The sequence below is a fragment of the Rhincodon typus genome, chromosome 5, assembly GCF_021869965.1.
Source record: "Rhincodon typus isolate 14 chromosome 5, sRhiTyp1.1, whole genome shotgun sequence".
In the NCBI taxonomy this organism is placed as follows: domain Eukaryota; kingdom Metazoa; phylum Chordata; class Chondrichthyes; order Orectolobiformes; family Rhincodontidae; genus Rhincodon; species Rhincodon typus.
In genome coordinates this window covers 77,616,095-77,634,830 of record NC_063336.1, presented here as the reverse complement: position 1 = coordinate 77,634,830, position 18,736 = coordinate 77,616,095, and the positions used below count along the sequence as shown (strand labels likewise).

At 39.8% G+C, this 18,736-nt stretch overlaps 1 pseudogene; it reads left to right on the top strand.

Moving 5' to 3' along the window:
• The first annotated feature begins 9,249 nt into the window (after positions 1–9,249).
• Positions 9,250–9,369, top strand: LOC125483228 (annotated as a pseudogene).
• The last annotated feature ends 9,367 nt before the right edge of the window (positions 9,370–18,736 follow it).

Here is an 18,736-nt window from a genome sequence, read left to right as displayed (position 1 = left end):
CTAATAAAATAAGTTGTTTATGATCAATGGCACCCCCAGGATATTAATACTTGCTGTATCCAATTTTCTTTTTAAACTTACTACTGATTCTGACAGTGCATTTTAGTTATAACTCATTGCATAAATATCTTCCTCATCCCTGTGGTTCTTTTTTAGTCATAGAATCATGGACAGGATTTTTTATTTCACTCGGGTTCCCACAGCCTCCAACAAAAGTAAGTGGAGAATCTGGCATATTTTGGCAGCTTGCCCTGTAGCCACTTAATACTGGAGGACCGTGAGTTGGATCAAGTCAAGACATCTGCTCATATCAGTGAGGAAGAACAATCTCCAATGCCACTGTGAACAGTTTTCACTGCTGGTACTGCCGCCAGGTCACTGTAGAAATATTCACTGGTGCTGCACAGAGAGTTACATTGGGCACATTCTTAGCAGGGCAAGGCTAGGAGGCACTGGTGGGGAAGAAGAACAGGTTAAGGAAAGAAGGTGAAAGAGTAGTGTTGAGAGGCTTCTATGGGACACAGGAGCCTGGAAGTAGGTCAGCCCCATCCCCTGCCAATAGCAGGAGTATGACCTGGCGAACATCAAACTTGGCTCCAAATTCTACAGACTTTGGGAAAAAATGCAGCAGACAAGGAAAAGGCTTCTACAAGCTTATTAATTAAGCACTTGTGAGGCTCATTTGTACCGAGGGACGTTCTGCTACCTGGCACATCTCCACCATCTGTAAAATTGCAGTGGGGTTATGGGACATGGTAACTGTTGAGAAAAACACATGTGACATTACATTCATTTGTATGCTTGCTGCTGGCCTGACAAACTGCACCTGGGGAACATAAGATTATGCCTAGAGGGGTCATACACAGCTGAGTAAGAGGTTGTTTACCCCATTGATTAATGGGAACTCACTATGGGCTATTCAACATACTCTTAGCCTCAGAGGTTTATGTTCCTTAAATGCCCATTGCAGTTTTCTTTCGACATTTTTCAACATCCAGTTTCCAACTTCCTCTTATCCAGTGTAAACCAGGTCATAACCATTTGCTGTGGGAAATCATTACGTTACTCATGTATCTCTCACCCAAACTTTAAACCTATGTCCTTCACTCTTGTAACATCAGCTAGTGAGAATAGATTGTGTCCCTTATCTAAACATGTTCAGACACCTCTACACCTAAACATCTCTACTATATCTCCCCTCTATCTCTTTCATTCTGAGGAGAAGACCAGTTCCTCAACCTAAACATGCTGCTAAAATTCCTCATCCCTGGAACCATTCTGGTAAATCTCCCCAATATCATCTCAAGGACCTTCACACCCTTTATAAAGGAACCAGAACTGGATACAGTACTTCAATTGTGGCTTGTGAAGAGTTTCATAAAGCTTCAAGGGAACTTCTTCACTCTTGTCCTCAATTTCTCTATTAGTCAATTTTCAACCTGTGATTTATCCACATTTCCAAGTGGAAACATTTGCTGTTTATTTACTCAGCCAAAGCACTTGCTTGAAAATAAACTTCTGTTTCCTAATGGAAAACTTACAATACAATAGCAGTTGTTGCATCATGATCTGTACTGGTGCACAATATAAATAGATTGTTGACACTATCCTCCTTTATACTGGGATCATTAAACTGTTTTGTTTTAGGGAGGTATAGTAAAACAGTTGCAGTCAGAATCTTGCTTAATCTCGATGTAGTCTATTGCATGAAAGCAACTAGTACAAATTACATTGATACATAGACAATTCTATACACACTAGTGGGAGATCCAGACAGTCTGTCTCCTTCGAGTCCCAAGATGTTCTGCCTTCCCACTCAAATTCAAAAGACATCATACTGTGTGGAACTTAATGCAGGCTTTAGGATGAACCCTTTCAGAAACATCATCTTACACAAGAGTAGCACTCAGGAAAACTGAATTGGAAAATAAAAGAAAAGAAATAGGATGTAACAAAATAGAAAAAGCGCAATAAAAGCTGCAAGGCAATAAAAGAGGAAAGAAAGGAGTTTGGAGGGAGTAGTGGAAGTTGTTAATTCCTAATCTGTGTGCCTCATGACTAATTCTTCTCACATTTAGTAATTTATAAACTCACACTTAGCATGAATTCAGGAAAGCCTGGTTATATTGATTCCTTGAAAAATGTAAATTCATTTGAATCTCGGAGAAAGCTATCCACAACGTTTGGAATCCTTTCGAGACGAACTGTTTTGAAACCAGCCATGGGGCTGGGTGAGTAAAGAAGGGAAGCCAGTTCATGCCTCCTCACCCAGGAACCTCAAGTTTGGGGTATCTCCCCTCCAACTGTAATATTGTTTAAGGGAAAGCCATGCCAGAACATTACTTTCGACTAATATCTGAAGAAACCATTTTGGACAGACCTTCTGTTCAAGTTAAATATTGTGACTTTGATGGATATTGTTCCATTAGGAATCATTATATGTGCACATGTGAATGGCTGACCCCTGGATATTTTATGAGCACTCTGTTAGCTTAGCACAATTTTTTTGATATTGATAAAAGAATTAATCAATAAAGACAGACCACTTAAATGAGATTTAAGCATGAAGTCCATTTTTAGCAACATTTTACTGACATAGTTTGTGGTTGTTTAGAATATGCACCTTTCTTTCCAACATAATGCAACTGATTTATCCCAGTGTATAGGCCTTCACATCAAGCATCAATGTTTTCCCATCTATCCTCAGGTGGTATTTAATTGAATACACGCAGGGAATTGGTGTAACAATATTTCACTTTCAATTTAAGCTCACTTACCGTTTCATCAGCCAGCTCATGAAGCATTAAGCTTGACTGAGGGACAATAGAGCTCTGCCGAGGCTGGATGTGGAGTTTAGTCATTATAAATTTGTTGGTAATCAAGTTAAAAGATGCTTAATACTGTGTGAGGCATGGTGGCAAAGTGATGTATTGTGTTCACATCCCATGGTGCTGGGAATACCACAGCAATGTATTTGTTCACACCTACAGACACAAATAGCAAGCAAACTCTCAAGTTCAACATCGTTCTGTTTTATGTGATAATGGGGCATTCTTTGCTAATGGAAGCCAGTGGAAGAATTATTGCAAGGACTTACTTCAAAGATTTACTGAAAAATCGAAAAAAATTTAAAAATTGTATAGCATCCGTTATGATCACAGGACATCTAACCCTCTTTGCAGTCAATGAATTGTAGTCACTATTGTAATGTATAGTATGGTTCTAGTTTGTAATCAGTAATTTTCTGATTTTAAGTGGTTCAAATCACCCCAGATCCCTGGTTCTAGACACTGGATCTATTTAGAGAATGTGAAATGAAGAAGTTGGTAGACAGGTGTTTCAGAGCAAAATAATCTCTGCATCGATTTACAATACAAAAGTAAGTATAACACAAGAAATATAGGCAGTTGCAATAAGCAAGGAAATTGACACAATCAATTTTACAAAGGACAGTAATGTTATTAAATACACTATTAGACACTAATAAATTAAAACACTATTAGAACCTAAAAGCAACAGTTTTAATTGCAGAATTCTTAAATGAGGCTTCCAGCCCTTGGGGTTCCATGCACTGTCATCACCCACCTTCCCTCTCTGCTGGCTAGGTTGGAAACTTTGGGGTCTCAGGAGTTTCAGCTCACCACTGAGGAAAACACAATTTTGAAGTACAGCTGACTGTTCCTGCTTGCCAATCCCAATGCCTGGATGAAGACTGAAAACAAAAAATGCTGCAGATCACAGCGGGTCAGGCAACATCTATGGAGAGAAAACAAGCTAACATTTCAAGTCTAGATGACTCTTCATCAGAGCTCTGCATTTTTTGTTTTCAGTTCAGATTCCAGAAACTGCAGTAATTTGCTCCTGCCTGGATGAAGACTTTGGATTGCATAGGCAGTCTGCTAATGCGTTAAGGTACATAGTGGATCTACTGGGTAAGTGCTTGGTTTTCCATATATTCTGCTGGCTTTGCGGGCCGGCTTTTCACATCAAGATATATCTGAGGCCTTATGGTATCGGTTAAGTTGGTGGTTTTCGGAGTTTGTCTGTTCTTAGATCCACCAGTCATGGTCGGTTGCTGTTGGTTCCCCTGATTCAGAACAGGCCTGTGTTGGTTGTTCCTGGAATTGCTGCTGGAATCCCCCTTTCTGTTGATAGCTCTTGGAAAAAGCTGCTGGAATTAGTTGTTGGCTTTTGGAATGTTTCTGGGGATAACTCTTTGGAACACTCCCAGGGATAGCTCCTCAAGTGAGATTGGGGCCTGCAATTATACTGATTGTGGCCCCTTATCTTTGCACTAAATCTGTGCTTTCTATTGTGTTTCTGGTGTTCCTTTTGAAGTTAATTTGTTTCCCAATTGTTACAAGAATGTGTGAACAGATTTTGATTGAAGTTCAATGTCCAGTATCTCTATGAATGGAATTCGATTGAAGTTGAATGCCCGGTATTTCTGTAGGCCCCTTACTTTCTGTGCTGGGTAGCCTGAGGTATAAAAGTTTGTTCCAGTCCAGGTGATGTCCAGGAATCTTTCCTGAAGAAGGGTCTAGACACAAAACGTCAGCTTTCCTGCTCCTCTGATGCTGCTTGGCCTGCTGTGTTCATCCAGCTCTACACCTTGTTTTCGCAGATTCTCCAGCATCGGTAGTTCCTACAATCTCCGGTCCAGAGTGTAAGGATTGGTTGATTATACTCTTAGAGTGGAGGTGTAAATTGGAATTCCAGGCTGAACAATAGTCCCAAACAAAAATCATTCTGGTTCTGTTCTGTGTTTGCAGCTGAGCCCAAGGTTTTGTCTAGTATTTTAGATGTTAGAAAAGTCCAGGGTCTTGCCCAGTATTTTAGATGATGGGGAGTTTTGCTCAATTCTACAGTAGGAATCATGCAGTAATCTCTTGAGGATTGCACTTGAAAAAGTAACATTCCTCTTGCCAATTGGCAACAGTTGGTAATTAACCAGATTCTGCATTGCAAACCTGGTTTAAAAATCCAAGGGCACTTCAGAGTGGCAGCTTAGTTTATACGGAAGATGGAAACATCCAAATATGGAATTGTACTTCCAACCCATCAAGACCATAAGACATAGGAGCAGAAGTTGGACATTCATCCTATCAAATCTGCTCCACCATTCAATTAGATCATAGCTGATCTGATAATTCTCAGCTTCACTTTCCTGCCTTTCCCCTCGAACCATTGATTCTCTTCCTGATTCTAAATCTTACTACCTCAGCCTTGAATATACTTAATAACCCAACCTCAACATTCCTCTACAGTAAAAAAAAATCCACAGATTCACTACCCTGTTTTGTTCTCATGGGGTCTAAATGTAGCACCAGAAATCTCATTTTATGTGTTAAGTATCAAATTTTAGATGAACAAACCTACACACTGCAGTGAAGCTGGTATTGGTTTGAGAAACCATTGATTCCTGTGTAACTTTCACTTAGACATAGCATTTGCCAGACAATCAGAGAGGTTGAGTGGGCTGGCACGCTGAATCTGTCACAAAATGGACTTTTCATGAGGTTCAGGTTTTCATGGCAGTTTGGTGCTGACACCAGCATCATCAGGACACCATTCGAGCCTGGCAGAGCTTAGAATGACTTGCCTATACAGTTGAACCATCAGGAAGAGTGGAAAATTGGGGAGGCAGCCCCTGAGTTTCAGACACCTAGCTGGAGGTCCTGGTGTGGGATTTGAAGGATTGAAATGTTGTCTAAATTTCTAAGAGGGAAAGGGAATGTCCATTCCATCAAACTTAGCTGGGGTAGATGGAAGTGGCCGAAATTAACACTAAAAAATAGTGGAAGTGTCCGGGCAACTTTTCAATACGAGGCAAGTGATTCAAAAAGTGACAAGGTCAATGTTGCTTTATAGAAGCATGAGTTTTTTTTTAACAGAATGCTTTAAGTAGCTTTTAATCATAATGAAACGTGGTGAAAGTTTTCAAAATACTTAAAGCATAGATGGCAAGAAAGTTATTTAATTTGTATCATACAAACAAAAACAAAAGATGCAGCAATGTTCTCTTTAAAATTTAACACTTGTGCTAGCCAGTTCTTCCAATGTATGGTCCCTCTCAAAGTGTTTGTCTCCTAACCACTGAAGCCCCAATCAATAGCCTGCACTTCCCTGGGTATGTGCAGTGATGCATTTATCATAGAATCCCTACAGTGAGGGAACACAGCCTTTGGCCCAGTAAGTCCCCACCGACCCTCACAGCATCCCACCCAGACCCAACCGCCATAACCCACCTAATCTACACATCTCTGAACACTATGGACAATTTAGCATGGCCAATCCACCATACCTGCACATCTTTGGACTGTGGAAGGAAACTGGAGCACCTGGAGGAAACCCATGCAGACACAGGGAGAATGTGCCAACTCCACACAGACAGTTGCCCAAGGGTGGAATCAAACCTGGGTCCCTGGTGCTGTGAGGCTGCAGTGCTAACCACTGAGCCATTGTGCACCACATGTAAAGTTTGTGTGAAGAAGTCTGTGCTCGGAACCATGCATTCCCCAATGAACACACATGCATAATTGCCCATAGTTCTTGGTGTCAAGAAACACTGGTATTTTAATTGGCCACGATGTTAGACACGTTATTCACTACTCTGAATGGAGGGGGCAGTATCACAATGATACTGATATACTCCAACACTACCATGCTCCCAGCTGTGCACACACACAGCTTAGGAAGAAACGAGCACAAGTTGAAATTTACTTAATTTCAAGCAAGACCTTATTTTGAGAATGGTGCACACACAGACATAAACCAATAATAATGCACAGCCCTGGCTTATAAAAGGAGATATTCAATGCAGGGAAATAGAATTGTAGAGATGGGTGGAATCTTCTCACAGATGTTGCAACATTCAAAACAGGAACATTTAATTGGGTGGCTGGTGGATAGACACAAACCCTACCATTTTCTTTCATTCAACAGAATTCAGTAACAAATCAATAAATCAAACAAAGTACTGAAACATTTGGACAACTTTAAAAATTGCCCAAATAGAAACAAAAAAATAAGTTCAGTAAGTCAAAGCTAAGCATCTCGTCAGACAAAAGCGAGTAGAACAAATACAATATTCATGAATTAGCACCAGTTGCTAAAAATCTGGTATTAATGGGTTAAGATTATTTGCACCTCACTCTGTCTGAAACAAACATTTTTGCAATTAGGTGAAATCCTTAACATATGGTGGAAGGCATTTTTGAAGTAAACTGTTAATATCCTCTCTACATCGATTTTTTTAATATTTATTTTAATTAACAATTTTGAAGATTGCAATAAATTTTAATCAGAAGTAAATCCTAACACAGTAAGTATTGTGGCAACAACAAATGTAAAGGTCCCAACCAAGTGTTTGGTACGCTTACCTTTGTTGGTCAGGACATTGATTACAATTGTTGGAAGGCTATGTTGTGGTCATTCTGGATATTGGTTAGGCCACTTTTGGAATACTGTGTTCAATTCTGGTAAATTCAATTCTATTCAATCGAGGACATACAGAACTTAGGGTGCTTAAACACAACAAGGCATACAAGGTTATACCTGCACAGGAGGTGTACAAAGCAAGATCAACATTAGCAAGATCAACATTATTTGAAGTTAGAGAGGTCCATTCAACAGTCTAATAACCGCAGGGAAGAAGCTGTTCTTGAACCAGTTGGTGTGTACTCAAGCTTCTATATTTTTTTGCTTCATGGAAGAGATTATTGAGTCATAGAGTCGTAGAGTCATACAGCACGGAAACAGACCTTTCGGTTGAATAAGTCCATGCCAGACATAATCCCAAACTAAACTAGTCCCACCTGCCTGCTCCTGGCCCATATCCCTCCAGAACTTTCCTATTCATATTTCCTTTCAAATGTCTTTTAAACGTTGTAATCATACCCAGATCCACCACTTCCTCAGGAATTTCTTTCCACACGCGAACCACCCACTGTGTAAAAAATTGGCCTCATGTCTTTTTTAAATCTCTCTCCTCTCACCTTAAAAATGTTCCCCCTAGTCTCGAAATTCCCCAGCTTAGGAGACCACCATCAACTCTATCTATACCCGTCATTATTTTATAAACTTCTATCAGGTCACCTCTCAATCTCCTACTCTCCAGTGAAAAAAGACCCAGCCTATCCAGCTTTTCCTTATAATTAAAACCTTCCATACCCAGCAACATCCTGGTAAATCCCCTTTCAACCCTCTCCAGTTTGATAATATCCTTTCGATAACTGGGCAACCTGGCGAACTTGTCACAGTATTTGAGATGAGGCCTCACCAATGTCCTAAACAGCCCCAACATAACATCCCAACTCATATACTTAAGGACTGTGCAATGAAGGTAAGCATGCCAAATGCCTTTTTAACCATCTTGTCTATATGTGATGCAAACTTTAAAGAATTATGTACCTGCACCCCTAGGTCCCTCTGTTCTACAACAATACCTAAGGCCTTACCATTAATTGTATAAGTTCTACCCTTGTTTGTTTTACCAAAATGCAATACCTCACATTTATCTAGATTGAACTCAATCTGCCATTTTTCAGCCCATTGACCTATTTGATCAAGATTCCTTTGTAATTTTAGAAAACCTTCTTCACTGCCTATAATGCCACCAATTTTGATTTCAACCACAAATTTACTAATGATACCTTCTCTGTTTCTTTCCAAATCATTTATATAAATGACAAACAAAAGAGGACCCTAAACCGATCCCTGTGGAACACAGCTGGTCCCAGGCCTCCAGTTTGAAAAGCAACCCTCCACCATTACTCTCTGTCTCCTGCTGTTAAGCCAATAATGTATCCAATTGGCAAGCTCACCCTGAATCCCATGTGAACAAACTTTACTAATTAGTCTACCACGTGGAACCTTGTCAAAGGCTTTACTAAAATCCAAATAAACAATGTCTACTGCTCTGCCATCATCAATCGTTTTGGTAACTTCCTCAAAAAACTCAAATCAATTTTATGAGACACGATTTTTCTCGCACAAAACCATGCTGACTATCCCTAATCAATTTTTGCCCCTCTAAATGTCCATAAATCCTATCTTTTATAATCACCTCCAATGATTTACCCGCAACTGAAGTCAGACTCACAGGTCTATAGTTCCCCAGTTTCTCTTTACAACCTTTCTTAAACAAAGGTACAACATTAGCCACTCACCAGTCAACAGGAATCACACCCGTAGATATAGATGATACAAATATTTCTGCAAGGGGTCTCTTAATTTCCTCCCTATCTTCCCTACGGCCATACTAGTCTGAAAACGCCCAACCATGTCTGATCTTGGAAGCTAAGGAGACTCAGACCTGATTAGTACTTGGAATGGGAGACCGCCTAGGAATATCAGGTGCAGTAGGCTTTGGGGCATCACAGTGGTTCAGTGGTTAGCACTGCTGCCTCACAGTGCCAGGGACCCATGTTTGATTCCAGCCTCAGGTGACTCTGTGGAGTTTGCACATTCTCCCCATGTCTGCATGGGTTTCCTCTGAGTGCTCTGGTTTCCTCCCACAGTCCAAAGATGTGCAGAGTAGGTGGATCGGCCATGCTATAGTGCCCAGGGATGTTTACATTAGGTGTATTACACATGGGAACTGCAGGGTTAGGGGAATGGGTCTGGGTGGGATGCTCTTTGGAGGGGCAATGTGGACCTGTTGGGCTGAATGGCCGGTTTCCACACTGTAGGGATTCAATGTTCTGGGATACATTAGATAAGGTCCTGGAGATAAATCTGCCTTTGTATTCTCTAAGACATCCTGAACCTCTTCTTCTGTAATGTGAACTGTTTTTAAAACATCAAAGTTTATTTCTCTGCATTCTTTAGACTCCATTTCTTTCTCCACAGTCAAAACTGACATGAAATATTCATTTAGTGTCTCGCCCATCTCCTGAAGTTCAACACCAAGACGACCTCCTTGATCTTTAGAGGTCCTGCGTTCTCTCCAGTTACCCTATCGCTCTTAACGTATTTGTAGAATCTCTTTGGATTATCCTTAACCTTATCTGCCAGTGCTATCTCACATCCCCTCTCTTCCTTCCTGATTTCTTTCTTATGAATGCCCCTACACTCTTTATATTGATTAAGAGATTCAATTGAACCAAATTGTCTATACCTAAAAGAAAGATTGTCTTTTATTCTTGACTAGACCCTCAACATCTTTATTCGTCCATTGTTCCTTAATCTTACCAGCCTTACCCTTCATTCTAACGGAAACAAAATGTCTCCGCACTATCGTGATCACACTGTTGAACACCTCCTATGTGTCAGACGTTCTTTTACCTGTGAACAGTCTACTCCAAGCAACTTTTGAAAATTCTTGTCTCATACCATTAAAATTTGCATAGTCTAATTAAAAACTTTAACTTTTATGGAAGGCTTATCCTTTTCCATAACCATGTTGAAATTAATGGAATTATGATCACTAAACCCAAAATGTTCCCCACTTTTACTTCAGTCACCTGCCCTGCCTTATTGCCCAAAGGAAAGTCTAGTTTTCTCTTTTTCTAGTAGGAGACTCCACATATTGATAAAGAAAATTTTCTTGAGCACATTTGGCAAGTTCTTCACCATCCAAACCTTTAACACTATGGTAGTCTCAGCCAATATTGGTATGTATGGAGTGAATTTAATAGTTACATGGGAGTTAGACTACATAACTATTAGTCTCAGTCTACCTGAGTTGCCATTTACTTAATTTCATCAGAACCCTCCAAATTGTCCAATCCAAATTTTTATATTTGGAGCATGCCAAGCATACTGGAATTGCCCAGTAGAATCTTCAATTTTGTGGACAATTTCTTCAGAGTCTGCTACGATGGAGATTCTACAGGATCCCCATGTGTTACTTCCACCTACGCTGGAATAACAACTGCCTGGCCAGCAGAAAATTTGGGCCAAGATTAAATTAGCTTCCAGCACCTTTACAGGAAGTGCATTCAAGAGAAATAGAATTTTCTATGTTCTGGAGAAAGATCATTGGACCTGAAATATTAACTCTGCTTTCTCTCCACAAATGCTGCCAGACCTGCTGAGTTTTTCCGGTAATTTCTGGGGTTTTTTTCTGATTTGCAGCATTTGCTGTTCGTTTTTTTTTAAAATAACATTGATTATTGTTTTTCCTGGATCTTTTGCCAATAATGTTAAGTCAGAAATAAAAACAATACATTCTACAGGCAGCCTCTGATGACAAAAGAAACCGAGTTAATATTTTACGCCTGTGATCAGAACTGGGAAAAGTCAGAAAGGGAAGTGAAAAGGGCAAAGTTGTATTGGCAATGAAAGAGAACAAAAAGTAATGCCTGTGATTAGGAACAAAAGGTTTCCTGGTTCAAAGCCAAAGGGTTAGTAATAGGACAAGAAATTAAAAAAAGACCAAGTGTGAATGGCAGGACAGCAGCTGTCTGAATGTAAAAGGGATTAAGAAAGGAGCAAAAAGGAGAGAGAGATATATAAAGCAGAAAAGCAGGAAGTGAAATGGGAGCAGAGGTTATGTCCTATAATTGCTGAACTCAGTGTCAAGTCCAGAAGGCTTCATAATGCCTAATTGTGTTCTGTGGTCGTCAAACAACAGGGAGCTATTCAAATTCTATCAGGTTAAAATGACTAAGCAAGATCCCAACATTTTAACTTCCTTATCTGTGTGTATGAGTCTTCCTACCAACATGCACAACTGATCTCACCATTTTTAAGAAGGCTACTCTGAGTAGCACTGACTTGGTTACTAATTATGTGCTCTCAGCAGCGAAGACTTTCCCAAAAGCTCAGTCAAGCTGAGAAATGATCAATGAAGACCTATTTATTTCCTCTGTGCATGCATGTGTTCCTGCAATGATAAGGAAGCCAGATATAGCCATGGAAATGCTTGTGGTTAATGGATTTCAAAGACCCAAGGTAAGCTAGCACCTAAGCTCTAATAGTGGGCAAGTAATCACTGTTGATTGTTGTTAAAAACCTATCTGGTTCTAATGTCTTTAGGGAAGGAAATCTGCAGTCCTTACCTGTTCTGCCCTAAATGTGACTCTAGACCCACAGCAACATGGTTGACTCTCAATTGCCTTTGGGCAATAAATGATGGCCTAGCCAGAAATACCTACAAAATATTTTTCTAAAACACCTTTCTGGATGCAGACTATCTGAAAAGGAAGAGAAAAAAAAAACTGGTGATTATCATTTATATTGAAAAAAAGTGGATAACTGACATATCATAGAACGCTACAGTGTGGAAACAGGACATTTGGCCCAACAAGTCCACATTGGACCTCTGAAGAGCATCCCACCCAGACCCATCCCTCCTACCCTATCCCTGCATTTCCCATGGCTAATGCACCTAACCTACAAATCCCTGGACACTATGGACAATTTAGCGTGGCCAATCTACCTAAAATGCACATCTTTGGACTATGAGAGGAAACCGAAGCACCCGACGGAAACCCATGTAGACATGGGAAGAATGTGCAAACTCCACATAGACAGTCACCTGAAGGTGGAATTGAACCCGGGTCCCTGGTGCTGTGAGCCACCGTGCCTTTCAATGGTGAATAGAACAAGTGTTTCAAGATATTCTAAATTTCACAGCTAGCCACCTGAAAATTTAAAGAGGCAAACATCTAGAAGACAGAGTGAAAAACAGACATGTTAATTTTATAACTTGATAGATTCACAAATATCTCAACTGCAAATTGCAATCTAGGGATCAGCAGCAACAAAACAACATCCGCCAATACTCAAATGCATCTTCATCATCCGTATGAAGATCATTGTGGACTAAATAAATTAGATATATAGTGTACATGCACATGGCCATGGTATAAAACTTTTCTGTTTGTCCATCACTTAACTACCTGCTGGTAGCAGCCACTCTGTGTTTTAAAGAAACTGCATTTTCGTTCCTGGTGAGATTCAATACAATTACAACTGGAAAATCCTTGCTCAAGTGAATTGTCTATGTAATAATCAAGATTGAAAATAAATGTACCCTCTTCATAGCGTCAGGCTTGGCTCAGAGAAATAAAAATGGCATTAAAATGATGAATTTATTTCTGGTGTGACTATATCTGCCCAAATTACCCTCCCATGAATGATTGGTGCCAACTCTCCAGCTGGTTCTCAAACTGGCAAGTTCATAAATGAGATGGACAAAGCTGAACCCAACTGTCTCCACAGATCAACTGGAAGCAAACAAATGTTCCAAAGGACACAGAACAACAGGCAGATGGCCATCGATTACTGTGCCTTTATACTATTCAGTAATTCACAAATGTTTCTATTTTGTTATTAAATGCAGCAGCTGTTGTACAGATAATAGAAAATAGGACTTTCATTTACACTGGAAAACTGAAACTGAACCAACTGTCAATACACTGCACCTCACCCATCTTTTTTTGTTTATTTGATATCTTGGCCATGGAAACCTGTTATGATAAATTCTGATGGTGTCTTCAGATTGCCCAAGATATATGGCACTCAAATAGACTATTCAGCCCAACTAGTCCATACCAGTGTCTATGAGCGAAATGAGCCTCCACCCATCTTGCCACATGTAATATGCCATCAGAATATTCTATTCCCTTTTCCCTCTGAAGTTCTCCTAACCTCACTTTAAATACATCTACACCAATCACATTGTCTTGGTAGCGCATTTCACATTCTCAACATACTTTAGAATTGTAATAGGATGCTTTGGTCTGGGGTTCAGATAGCTCAGTTGGGTGAATTGCTGGTTTATACTGCAAAGCAGTGCCAACTTGTGGGTTCAATTCCTGCACTGATGACATTGCTTTGAAATGCTTTCCTTCTCAACCACTTCCCTTGCTTGAGACATGGTGACCCTCTGATTAAACCACCACCAGTTGTCTCTCACTCTCTTATGAGAGAGCAGCCCTATGGACAGGTTGATGATGGAAACTTTAACGTACGCAGTGGTCTGCATTGTATATGTCCTCCCTTGTTATTGACCATGTCTTCTCAGGTAGTGTGTTCATCATACTTGTTGGACAGATCAGTGTCTGTGGGACCTTCTTTTTGACCTCTTCTATACGCTTGAAGCTGCATTTTTCTCCCAAGTGTGTGACTGTATTTGGATAAAATCACTAAGGACCTCTTCCCTATCCCTTATACATCAAAATCTCAACAATTCCCACTGCAACTCAATATTTTGATCTCAACCGCTTTCTGTGGCAGAGGATTCCACAGGCTCAACACTCTGTGAATGAAGAAATTTCCCCTTGTCTCATTCCTAAATGCCTATCCTATATCCTTAGGCTCTGACCTAAGTAACTGAAGGACATTATGGTAATGTTCCTTGGAACCAAAACTGAAGGGATGTAGAAGAAGTCAGGGAGGGTTTTTGGGCTGAAACTTTTGAACTGGATAATGCTAACAGTTAAAAGCTGTTTTGGGAGGTGTGATGGATGGTAAAATGGCGTCAATACTGTTAGGAGGGCAGTCCAATGCATTTCTGCCATGAGGCATGTACCAGGAGCGGACACCTTTCCAGTCCTCCTACCAGCCAGTCAATTTGTTACAATTAAAGGTGCAATTAAGCATCATCTTCAGCCCATGGCTGCTTGCGCAAATGAAGATGTTAGGTAAATCCTGATGGCCTCCCTGGTTCCTGGAGGAGTCCCTGTTTTACATCTACTCCATTTGCCACGGAGAGTCTCCCATATAACAACGGCAATCTGGACAGTTAAAAGGGCCATCAATGGCAGGACCCAACCATCACTTCAAATCTGGTGCTGTCATGCTTAAGAAGAAATCCTTCCCTTACCTTGAGGGCACTTGCTTTGGAGACTGTCCCTCCTTCAGCTTGCAGCCTCACGGACGCCTAGTATATCAATGGCACAACTGAGACTGTTGAGTTGCTGAATCCCTAGTTGAACATGATAGCTCTGGAAACTGAGCCAACATATTCAATTGGATATTCCCTTGTGAGAGATGGCCATTGCCTGACACTGGAGTAGCGTGAATGTTAATTTCACTCATTGGCCAACGTCTGAATATTGTTTAAGTTTTGCTGCATATTGACATGGATACTGCTTCTGTATCCGAGTTGTGATTGGTACTGAGCATTGTGCAGCCATCAACAAACATCCTCACTTCTAACCTCATAATGGAAGAAATATCATGATGAATTGGTTGAAGACAGTTGGACATAGGACACAACCTTGAGAAATAAAGCAATGACCTCGGACTCAGGTGATTGACAACAATTTCAGCCATTGTCCTTTGTACTAGAAATGGCTTCAATCAGAGGAAAACTTTCCTCTGATTCCCATTGACTGCAGTTTTGAATCTATTTGTCATTAGCTATTGGAAGGAAAATGTTTAGTCTTATTGAGCAACACAGCAAGTTGGAAAGGACCCACAAGATATATAATTACCTTTGACCCACTGGGTCTTGCAAGTTAGTGGATTGTGCACTGGACATATTCCAGGTCTGCAGCTCACACTTTATAATCCTTGAAGGTCTAAATACTGTAAAAGATTTATTGTAATCATTGAATCATTCATTACTGAATAGGCTCTACAACCCATTGACTCTATTCTGTCAAAAATACATAACCTACACTAGTCCCATATTTCTGTACTAGGTAATTAGTCTTGAATGTTATGACACTTCAAGGGTTCATCCAATTTTTAAAGGTTTCCCACCTTAACTACTCTTATAGAGGTGTATTCCAGACTCCCACTATCCTCTGGGTGAAAAAAAAAGCATTTCCCTGAACTACCTATAAATTTCCAGCCTTTCACTTTAAAATTATGACCCTTTGACTAAGGGAAACAGCTGTTTTCTATTCTTTGTCTCCATGCTGTTGTAACCTTATTCACCTCTATCAGGTCCCCCCTCAACCTTCACTAGTCCAAATAAAATAACCCAAACTTATCCAGCCCCTTCATATCTGAACTGTTCAAATCCAGGCAACATCCTGATGAATCTTTTTTGCGCCTCTTCCAGGGTAAACATATTATTCCTATTGTGTGGTGACTAGAACAACACAGAACGTTCCAGCTGTGTCCTCACCAAAGATCTGTACAACTCCAACGTGACCTCCCTACCTTTATAATCTATGCCAAGGCTGATAAAGACAAGCATTCTGTATGCCTTCTTAATTACCCTATTTCCCTGACCTGCAACCTTTGGGATCTGTAGGCAAGCACTCCAAGACTCCTCTGTTCATCTGAGCTTTATTGTGTCTTACCATTTATTGAGTGTGCCCTTATCTTGTTCCTTCTTCCAAAGTGCATCTCCTCACAGTTATCAGCGTTACGTTCTATTTGCCACTGATTTGCCCATCTGCTCAATAATGTTAGGCTTGGGAAAATTGCACACTGCAATGACCACCTTTAACACTCATTTAAGGATCTAATTAATTTCTGTAACTTCAGTTTTTTGTTTGTAAAAACCAAATGTAGAAATTGAATGTCCTTTACTGGGTATCAATTGTGCTCTTTTTAAGAAAATGATTAAGGAAAATTCTCTTTAAAAAAGGAAGACAATGGTAGCATGATATGTGGTCCCATAGTTATGAACAAAGTACACCTCAATGATTGATCATGTGTTAATTGGACCCATAAAATTCCTATGCTCATACCTTTCAGTAGCAACCAATTGATGAACAGCAATTCACGTAACCTGAGAGGAGATGAGGTGGGCTGGGGTAGAATATAATCTCCTATGTGAGATTAATCCATGATTAAAAGAACTACAAGACAAAAAAGAACTACAAGAAATAATTAGAGTTTGAGTTAAGTATTAAGCATTATTCGATGAGTTATACTTTACAAACATTTTATTCTGCTATAAGCAATGTAAACCTTGCAATTAATGTTCTATGCAGATAAAGAAAACCCACAAAATTAAAATAATGGTGTCACTCACTCAGCCACACACTTAAGATTTCAAACAGAATATGAAGCATTCTTAGTTGTTTTGCCAACATAATGTCCTTCTTAGTTTAATTGGTACCCCTGTTGTGTTGCTGCTCATTTCTCCTGATGAGAGATGGTGAGCTGTCTTTTGAACCACTACAGTGTATATAGTGTAGATACACACACAGAGATATCAGGAAGGGTATTCAAGGATTTTAACCCAGCAACTATTGTCACAACTCATTGGGGTAGTGCATTGGAAATCAAGGCCTGTTACTTCCTGAGTTGTCATATGAGTTAAAGGTTTTAAAAGAAATATGTCAAATCTCAAACTACTTGATTTTCAGATCCAGGTTTATACGAAGTGTGGACCAGGTTGCTGCACTTATCAGGAATCACTGTTCATTACAGGTAGCTTATTTCTAGGTACAGATAAACAATTAATTAAATTAAGTGAACTCTAAAAATTAAAACTCTAATTCCCTTATAAACTCCCCCTTACATACACGTACTGAAAAAGAAACAAGAAACAGAAACACGTGATTAGAGGGTAAACGAGAAAAAATAGTTCAGTAGCCTTGTTTACAAGATCTGTTGGGTTGGTTCTTACTCGTCTGAACATTTTTCCTTAATCTCCTTTGTCAAAATCTTTCCACTAGTTTGCAAGAGGCATAGGGTGGCTGTTTTACTTGTGAAAAGCCTCTGATTTTTCTGTTCAAGGTTTCAGCTTGCAGTATCTACTGATACATTGATTTGCCTCTGGTTTAAATTGGCTTATTGCAGAGAATTGAAAAAGAGCAATTTTTGGCTGCTGCAGACGTCCTGGTTTCTCTTCTGGCCTGATAAATCTTCTCAGTCTTGTTCACAGCTCAAGTTGTTCATCTACCTGACAACCTATAACATGGTTGTTGGCAGACAGGGGATCTTCGCTTCAAAATGATCGGTTACCTAAGTCGCAACTTTTCTTCCACAATAGGCCTGTTGTTTTCATGATTGTTGTAATAAAGTTACCTTAACAGTTTCTTGACTGCTTTTTCCTTTTAATGGTGGAAAGAATGTTACATCAGCAAAGTGTCATTGGCCTGTTGATGACAGATGTCACAATTAAACAAAATATATCTTGCTTCTCTTTGAAATTTAATTTTAAAACATAAAAACTATTTAAAACAATTGTATATAAACATTCTCTCAGTAATTTTCATTTCGTGAAAAGCATAGTTATGTTGATTGGTTGGATAGATTATGAAAATCTCAACTGTCTATCTGCCGAGCTTCCTAAAGAACTTTGCTTATTTAAGAGGTTGAACTCACACATGGCTCTAAGTAACACCAATAGGACCCAGTCCACATTCCAGCTAAGGTAGTCTCAGGGTCTGCCACCTCCCCTTAGCAAAATCACAGAACATGTACTTCAATAAGTCTCAGATGACCAAGCATGCTACTACAAGAAGATTGAAGTAGCACCTTCACTTTGATATAATCTCTCCATGGCTTTGTTACACAGACATCTTATTTAGTTATGCAATTCTTTTTGCTGTTTGTTGGATGCCACAAAGTTGTTTCCCCTTGTGGGACAGAGCAGTGTTGTGTATAGGCATCAGAGCCCTGGAGCAATCTTACAATGATGCTGTAGAGCCAGACATCACTAGGTATAAATAGCACAGAGTTGACAGAGTTTGTACTCTCCAGAAGAAGATTACAACAGAACATTCCAGAATGAGAGAGAGTCTTGAGAGTACATGGACATGAACACATGAAGATCATTAAAATATCTGAGATCTAATCAATACTCAAAGACTGCTATATGTTTGATTGCCATGTATAACAGAGTTCAGTATCAATACCTAATAAGTTGTAT